The 9,596-nt window shown below is 48.0% G+C and overlaps 1 pseudogene; it reads left to right on the forward strand.

Moving 5' to 3' along the window:
* Positions 1–4,427: 4,427 nt before the first annotated feature.
* Positions 4,428–6,610, forward strand: LOC123106256 (MADS-box transcription factor ANR1-like; annotated as a pseudogene).
* Positions 6,611–9,596: the final 2,986 nt, after the last annotated feature.

Genomic DNA, 9,596 nt, shown 5'->3' on the forward strand with positions numbered 1-9,596 from the left:
CGACCCCGGGCGGTGCTTCTAGGCGGCGGCGGTCCAGCGCGGTGGCGGGGGCTCCTGGCACGAGCGGGGGCGGACTTCTGGATGGCGCCGTCGCCGTTGGCGGCGGGGCGACGTGGCGGCGCGGTCTGGCGGCGCCCGCTCGGCCCAGATCTGGGCCCTTCGCGCCCCATCTGGGCCTGGGCGGGCCGGCGGCGGGTGGGTCTGCTTCGTGGCTTCTGAGAGGCGAGGGAGAGGCGATGAGCGACAGGGTGCTGGTGCCGCCATCGCCGGCTTGCTGTAGCGTGGCGGCGCGGCTTAGCGGGCCCGTTTCGGGCCTGGTCGGGCCAGGGTTGGCCTGGCATGCCCTGCTGCCACGTCCGGACGGCTACCGCGACGGTGCCAGAGGCTCTGGCCTCCCGCACGACGGCAGTGGAGGTGGTTCCCTCCAGCTCGGCTTCGGTGCTGCTTCTCCCTCCGCGGGACGCTTCGCTCCGGTCCTCTTGGCCTCGTGGTGGTGTTCGCAGTGAGGCGGCGTGGGTGACGGCGCAACCGCGATGGCGCATGGTGGTGGGCGACGGTCTGGCTGGTCAGCTCCGGTCTGTTGGGCGGTGGGGATTGGAGTATGGGAGAAATCATCACCGGTCTTCGGCCCCGATGCGGTGACACCTGCGGCTGCCACCATTCCTTCCTGGAGGGTCCCAGTGATATCCATCCCCCACCTCCCTCCGCGTGCCGGGGAAACCCTAGGACATGTCCGGGCAGCAGCGTCGTCGGCGTCGCTTTCCTTCTTGGAGGTGTTGTTTTGTATGTGGTGGTCCGGAGCCTCGGGTTGTAGTGGTTTGTCTCTGGTGGGCGTAGCGGTGGCGGGTCATCCGCGCTCTGTCGAGCTGCCGTTGTTGGCATTTGCTTCTTCTTTTTTTTTCTTTTGGACTTGTTGTGCTGTTCACCCCAGCGATCCTGTATTGGTGTTGGTTGCTTTGGAATACAAAACGGGAGAACCCTTTTTCGGTACACGGAATTTGTACCACTGACGACAAAGTGGTGCTACCTGCTCATTGGCAGGAATCAAAGCAAATCGAATTCGCTCTGGTATTTGTGTGGGTCGGGAGGCCAACTTGTAAAAACTAATACAAGGTATGATTCAAAAACCACGTAGGGTACACACAAGAAACATCCATTTGCAAGAAAAATGTTGTTCACAGATTCCAGGGAGTAGCAAGTTGCATGATTTACTAGTAAGGGAAATGACTGTGCTCATTGATCAGCATGCACTTTGTCTCCCCAATTTGCTGATTGCATAGTTAATCTGCAAGTTGCATATATATTTTTCGAAAAGGAAGTTGCATATATATATTTGGATGAATTGATAACTACACTTGCCTTCGGTCAGTTCATTCATATATAGGGCCTGCAGGGCAGTACATGCTCACACACAACCATCTATTAACCACTGGAGTGAAGAGGCCATACAAAGTAATACATCAGTCAGTTTAAAGCCACCATCTAGGCAACACCTATTTCTACTCCTATCCCATTGATGAAGGTGTGCCGAATATCCGGGCCTGATACCAAACGGACATCGCATCAAACCCTAACATCTAAAGCCGGATGCCCCAGCCCAGCCACACACCAGGATTGGGTCTCATACCAGACCGACACACTCTCAGAGGCTGCCGCCTAAAGAAAATATGCCCTAGAGGCAATAATAAAGTTGTTATTTTATATTTTCATATATCATGGTAAATGTTTATTATTCATGCTAGAATTGTATTAACCGGAAACTTGATACATGTGTGGATACATAGACAAAACACCGTGTCCCTAGTAAGCCTCCACTAGACTAGCTCGTTAATCAAAGATGGTTAAGTTTCTTAACCATAGCCATGTGTTGTCATTTGATGAATGGGATCACATCATTAAGATAATGATGTGATGGACAAGACCCATCCGTTAGCTTAGCATAATGATCGTTCGGTTTTATTGCTATAGCTTTCTTCATGTCATATACATATTCTTTTGACTATGAGATTATGCAACTCCCGGATACCAAACGAATGCCTTGTGTACTATCAAACGTCACAACATAACTGGGTGATTATAAAGATGCTCTACATGTATCTCTGAAGATGTTTGTTGGGTTGGCATAGATCAAGATTAGGATTTGTCACTCCGAGTGTCGGAGAGGTATCTCTGGGCCCTCTCGGTAATGCACATCATAATAAGCCTTGCAAGCAATGTGAGTAATGAGTTAGTTGCGGGATGATGCATTACGGAACGAGTAAAGAGACTTGCCAATAACGAGATTGAACTAGGTATGGAGATACCGACGATCGAATCTCGGGCAAGTAACATACCGATGACCAAGGAAATAACGTATGTTGTCATAACGGTTTGACCGATAAAGATCTTCGTAAAATATGTGGGAGCCAATATGAGCATCTAGGTCCCGCTATTGGTTATTGACCGGAGAGGTGTCTCGGTCATGTCTACATAGTTCTCGAACCCGTAGGGTCCGCACGCTTAACGTTCGATGACGATTTTGTATTATATGAGTTATGTGATTTGGTGACCGAATGTTATTCGGAGTCCTGGATGAGATCACGGACATGACGAGGAGTCTCGAAATGATTGAGAGGTAAAGATTCATATATAGGACGATAGTATTTGGACACCGGAAATGTTCTGGGGATACCGAGTACGTACCGGGTCACTTGAAGGGGTTCCGGGCTACCCCCGGCAAACTATATGGGCCTATTGGGCCAAGAGGGGAAACGCAACAGCCAACATGGGCTGCTGCGCCCCCCTTGTTGGCCGAATAGGAAGGGGAAGGGAAAGGGGGAAGAGAGAAGGAAGGGGAGGCAATTCGGCCTCCCCCTTCCTTCTCTCATCTCTCCCCTTTCCTTCCTTCTCCGGAAAAGATGGTAATAGGGGGCCGAATTGGACAAGGCCCCCAAGTAGGATTCCTCCTACTTGGGGTGCCCCATGGCTGTCCCCTCCCCCTCCCACCTATATATATGTGGGGAGGGGGCACCTAGAACACACAACAAACATTGTTAGCCGTGTGCGGTGGCCCCCTCCAAAGTTTACGCCTCCGGTCATATTCACGTAGGGCTTAGGGGAAGCCCTACGCGGATCACTTCACATCACCATCACCATGCCGTCGTGCTGAAGAAACTCTCCCTCGACACTTTGCTGGATCAAGAGTTCGAGGGACGTCATCGAGCTGAACGTGTGCAGAACACGGAGGTGCCGTACGTTCGGTGCTTGATCGGTTCGAATGAGAAGAAGTTTGACTACATCAACCGCATTGGCAAACGCTTCCGCTTTCGGTCTACGAGGGTACGTGGACATACTCTCCCCCTCTCATTGCTATGCATCTCCTAGATAGATCTTGCGAGAGCGTAGGAAATTTTTTGAAATTGCATGCTATGTTTCCCAACACCGCCGCCATCTTCCACCGGTCCATCTCTAGAGTAGAAACTGACCCATCGATCTTGCCTGGCCTGCCGTCGACGCCACCACGACGTCAAAGAACTCCACCATCATGCACGTATCCATCCACACGCGCCCATTGTCGAACCTCTGCAACACCATGCCACCGGGATCCGCCGTTCGCCTTGCGGTGGTTGAGACACCGCTCTTCCACTTGTCCTGTCCAACCAGCACTTGCTCCAAACCGATGCCCTCAGGAGGGACAACGGCATCAAAGGTACCACATTATCGTCCGGTCCGATAGATCCAGATCCATGGTTTCCCCTGAAGCATCACGAGTGGGGTGCCACGGCCTGCAACAATGATTCCTCGAGAAGGGAATGACGTCATAGACGCCACCATCGTCCGCCATGACCGAAGTTGGCGCAATTTTCACCGGAAGTTGTGTCCCCCCAACCTCGCAGATGGCTGGAACCGAATGGAGCCTCGCCGTGGAGACAAGGGCCACCGTCGGCATGCCGGCAGGGAGCCTCCAGCCGTCCCCCATCGGTCCTCCTCGCGCCACCGGCCAGCCAAGGCCGTACTGAGATGGATCTGGACAGGACACCAGATCCGCAGCCATCGGAGCCACCCATGCGCCCGCGGCTGCCACACCGCCGACCATGTAAGTTCCCATCGCTGGCGCGCAGCAGGGGCGCCGCCTTGATTGCCACCTCCTGCCTCCCCATGTGAGACGCCGCCTCCGCCTCACAGGATCTGCCGCAGCGATCACCCACCCTAGATTTGTGGTGCAGGGCCTGGCGCCACCGCGGCCCTTGCTGGCGACATCGGCGGTTGGGGATGGAGGAGCGGGGAGGGGCTGGTGGCACGGGATTAGGGGCCACTGGCGCTGCCCGAGGGGAGGCGGCGCGAGGGGGAAGGGAGGTATGGGAGTGAAGAGCTAGCTAGCTAGAGTTAGCAGATAATTAAGGAGTTGAGTGAATAGTGTAATTAATTAAGGATATCGAAGAGCTATCATGGTGAGGGGTAAGATTGTGATTAGGAGGATTGAGGACATGAGCAGCAGGCAGGTCACATTCTCCAAGCGGCGGCATGGGCTGCTGAAGAAGACACGTGAGCTGGCCATCCTCTGCAATGTCCAGGTCGGCTGTCATCATCTTCTCCCTTACTGGTCGCATCTACGCATATGCCAGCTCCACCACCACCACCACCACCACCACCCCACTACCACCATGGGCATGCCTTCCATCATCCATAAGTACCAATCTGCACAGGAGCACCAGCATCAACTACTGAATGCATATTGCCTCGTAACCTTGTTAGAGCAACTCTAGCAGACCCCGCAAAACGCCCGGCCCGCAAAAAATCCAGCGAGTATGCGGGCTCGGGCCAATTTTCCGGCCAGAACAGAGCCCACATACTAGACCTACCACGGGCTGTCGCTGCCGGTGAGCTTCGACCGACGCGAGATGGAGGAGTGCGACCGCTGGCACGCGTCCTTCTCCTCCGCGAGGTCTTCCTACGCCGGATCCTCCTCCTCCTCCGCCATGGGCTTCCTCCACGTGAAGAGGGAGTGGTCGGGCGAGGAGGAGGAGCCGGAGCCGCCGGCGCCGTTCCCCTTCGTGCCGGTGAAGGAGGACCCCGAGGAGCCCGCTCCACTCGGCCGCCGCGGAGTCGTTGGGCCCGAGGACTACGTCACAGACTTCGACGCTGTCGCCGCCGCCATCGCCGAGCGGAGCGTGCGCGAGGAGGAGGAGCACCGGCGCCACGCCGAGGAGCTCGAAGATCTCGAGTGGCGGCACGCGGTCGCCGCCAATGAGAAGGCTGACGAGTGGCGCCCCATCCGCGCGGAGCAGGCGGAGAAGTACGTCGATCTGTGCAGCTCCGACGAGGAGGATTGAGCGTCCGGCTCCTCCACGGCGTCGTCCAGTTTGCCGCGACCTCGCCGCCATCAGATCCGACCCCCCTAGTACTAGTTTAACGTAGTATGTAGTATAGCTATGCTTGTAGTTTGTTGATCATGTGATGAACTATGCTTGTGCAATTTCTCCAGCGAAAGTATTTTTTCAAATTATGCAGGTTTAGATACGGGTTCTGCTTGGCCGCGCATGTTTTTGACCCGCAAACGCGATCTTCGTCAAACCGCAAACGCGTTTTGCGGGTCGTATTTTTGCAGGGTCTGCTAGAGTTGCTCTTAACTACTCCGAACATTCCAAAATAGATGATGTTTTAGATAATGACAATTTTCAATGAGCCACTTTGACGTTTTCTATACAAATACGTTGGTAAAATTACAGAACTGTAAATAGTTGTCATGACAAATGTAATGATATTATGTTAGTTTGACCAACCTCAATGCAAAATTGTATACTGATAGTCAAATTAGAGAAGTTTGATTCTTACTGATGTGTATGAGAGTGTCACCTATTTTAGAACAAAGTGTAGAAGTGCATGCTCTCGTTAATGCAACCAAAAAACCGTTCTGATGTAAGAGACTAGGTAATACAATTATACGTCAACACTCCCCCTTATGTGTGGCTCCCTCGGGCCTAAACGTGGACCGAAAGTGGGCTGCAATTTAATTGCACCAGCCGGGTCTTGAACTCAAGACCTCTTGGCTCCGATACCATGTAGAAATGCATGCTCTCGTGTCAATGCAACCAAAATACCGATCTGACGGAAGAGACTAGGCAATACAGTTATACGTCAACACAAAGTTTGCACTAAGTATTTATATGCATGCACTTTACTTCTCCCACTGGTTGTTACTTATATATGCACATAATTTTAGCACTACACCACCAAGCCAAGGAAAAAATCCGTTATATATGCTTATCTGGTAGATACCCATAATAGTACCATTTATTTATTTTGAACAAAAGTTTGCAGTACTCAAAGCTTCTGGTAATATAAGAAAATCTCAATTTCATGTTTTGCTAGTTTTGGGAAGGGGAAGTGCGAAAATTAAAGCAGGAAAATGCAGATGCTTCAAGAACATAATTGGGACACGTTCTTGAGCCAATTCTTTCCACGACTATGAATCTGATTTAAATCAATTTGAGTAAAGACTGGAGAACTCAATCAAGTCACCACCTTATTTGGCTTTCAGGAAGATAATGGGTGAGAGATTATCAAACTTACAAGTCGAAGACTTATATTCAATGGAACATCAACTGGAGAAGAGCTTACACCATATTAGAGAAAAGAAGGTAGCTGAGCTCCTTCGGTTTGTTCTTATTTCATTTTTAGTGGATTTTATTCTTATTTCAGCTAATCATTGTACCCTCCTCCATAATCACCACTACGCTAACACTTTTTTTTAAAGAAATGACAATAACTGTGTGTCTCTTGATACATGTTTTAGGAACAAAGAATTTCCAGAAATATTATCAATACAACGAGAAGGTTCGCCAAGATTTCTATGCCCAGCATGTGCAATTTTACTTAGTTGCACATTATCTGTAAAATTTAGATCACTACATTTTGAAACGGTATATCCATCAATACATTTAAGAAAAACTACATCCATACATGATAATTCAATAAAGTGAATTTGTAGGGATACATCTTTCATCAAGAGAATATTCAACTTTCCGAGAAATAAAGCTTATCCATCAACAAAACTTGGAATTACAGAACAAGGTAACCGAGTGACTTGGCTATGTATTCAAGACTTTTTTGGTGGTTGAGATTTATGATGGTGCTTCATGTTGGTTTCAGCTTTGTGTATTGAATGGCTCTACTAACAGTTCATCATGTTATCCTCAGTTTATATATGATAAGTACGATATGTAACCTGGCAGCTTCTTCTGGTAGTTGAATCAATAGTTCAATAGAGACGCAGAAGCCGGGAGTTGAACTTTTTATAGCCATATTGTCTTGATACAGTGCAAATAATCAATATAATGAAACTAATGCATCTTTTTCATTCGCAAATGCGTGAGAGAAGTTGCGTTGGGTATTGATTGCTCATATATATGTGCACAGTTGTTTTGTCGGGCTTTTGCCCATTGTGTAAAATTCCCCATTGCTGCCTCGCGTAGGAGTCTAGAATGTGTCGAAGTTCCAGTGTGGATGACCATCCTCTAGAACAAGACTCTTGTATATATTTGTATTGGTTATCTACAGCTAGCTTGTTCAAAATGTTTCTATGAAGAATCTGAAGTACTTTTCAAGTGCTAATATAACTGGAATGGGGAAGAAAGACGCTTCAATTAATTGAATCTGTGGCTGCTGCTTTGTCTACTCATCCCAAAACACCTGAACTTACATGCAGCGAAAGGAAAGAATCAAACCAGATCAGATCAGAGTTGTTACATCATTAAATAATACTCCCTCCGTCCAAAATTCTTGTCTTAGATTTGTCCAAATACGAATGTATCAAGTCACGTTTTAGTATTAGATACATCTGTATCTAGACAAATCTAAGACAAGAATTTTGGAACGGAGGGAGTACTTCCTCTGTTCACCAATGTAAGGCGTTTTGGCTTAAACTTCCAAAACGTCTTAGATTGGTGAATAGAGGGTGTACTTACTAGTAAAGATCAAGTTGTGCCATACTCAGAGCACGAAATCTGGAAGGAAATCATCTTTACTCTAATTTAATCATATGCTGGCTCTAATCGAGAACGAAACGACATCTCTTGCTGGGAATGCACATTTTTGCATTGTGCTCTGTGGCTACTTTGCTTACTAACCCTAAACCTGTCCTTTTTTGGATGAGCCAAGTGGAAAGCTAGTACATGTGTGTGCTCATCAATCCAGCAACCTTAAACAACATGCTACCATACCAGCTAACCTTTTATAACTTGGATGCTACCTTTAGCACCCAAATGCCAATGTTCCTGCTACACCCACCTCAATAAGTACGGTTACAATTATTATTATTAAAGTTCACAACCACTAAAGTTTTCCCAAGTGTCTGAAATAGAAACTTCCCATACAATGTTGTAATCAACGGAAGCTGGAAATGTATTAAAAAGAAATTGAAATTGAGCTATTTATTAGCAAAAGAGAGGATTAACTGACATGGCCGATTCGTACAGAAGACGCAACCAAGTTTATTGGTTACGGTGAATCTATGACTTCATAATCTGCAAGATTCGCCATCTTACATGTGAGAGCGTTAGACATAAAAGGCAAAAGAATAGTTGACTTTGTGCCCACCATGCAGTGGAAATCACTTTCAATCTTTTTGCAGCAGTGGAAATCTCTGACTAAGAACGGCGACTAGGCGGCTATGGATCTTCTCATCTCTCGCATCAGTGCTTCGGTGACCAATATCCTGATCGAGCCAGTCCGCGGTAGTTGGTGCTCCCTGTCATTGTCTTGCCTGCGCACTTGCTTTTGGGTTTTAGCTTGTTGGCCTGTGTGCCTTATTGCCGGGTGTGGCCCCTCTTAAAACTTCCTCTTTTCAGTTCTGATTTAGTGTGTTTCTTGTACAGTTGTGATAATATGTGTTGCCTAGTGGCTTTATTAATTTAAAGTCGGGCTGCAGCCTTTTCTCTAAAAAAGAGTGTTAGACGTTCAATATTGGCATGAACAGTCGTACATCAGTTGTTAAAAAACAGCCATGCCATCTTTCATCTTTCATGTCGACTGTGCTAGGATATAATTGGATAACCGTACCAAGATAGAAGTACACAGTTATTAAGAAAGCGTACCACCCACCTGTTACATGGTAACATGCCGAGATTCAATTGGGCGGCTCCACTAAGATATGTTTAGAATTAATAAGTGCACCACACACATTGTAATTACATGGTAACTTGTCGAGATACAATTGGATAGCTCTACTATAATATAATAAGTACACAATTATGAAGAAGCGTACCACCCACATATACACCGCGAGATATGGGCACACCGTTTTGAGAAAAGTATACACCCACACATTACATGGTATGAGCACACCGTTTTAAAGAAAGCGAGAAACCACTTGCCTCTGAAAGAAATGGATGAGGTTTTACCATTCCAACCCAATTAGAAACAAATCTAAAACTTTAAATAGGTACCTAAGACGGTTGCTAGTCTGTTTCAACGGTTTGAACAAAAAGAGGCTGGCTTGGTAACTGACGCCATGCATGTTGTACAGCACAAGTCATGGAAACTTGTCCGAAGCCAATAGGCTATCCTCGTACCCAAAGTAAACTATGAGCAGCCCTAACAATATGTATATTATGGAT

The sequence above is a fragment of the Triticum aestivum genome, chromosome 5A (assembly GCF_018294505.1).
Source record: "Triticum aestivum cultivar Chinese Spring chromosome 5A, IWGSC CS RefSeq v2.1, whole genome shotgun sequence".
Taxonomy (NCBI): domain Eukaryota; kingdom Viridiplantae; phylum Streptophyta; class Magnoliopsida; order Poales; family Poaceae; genus Triticum; species Triticum aestivum.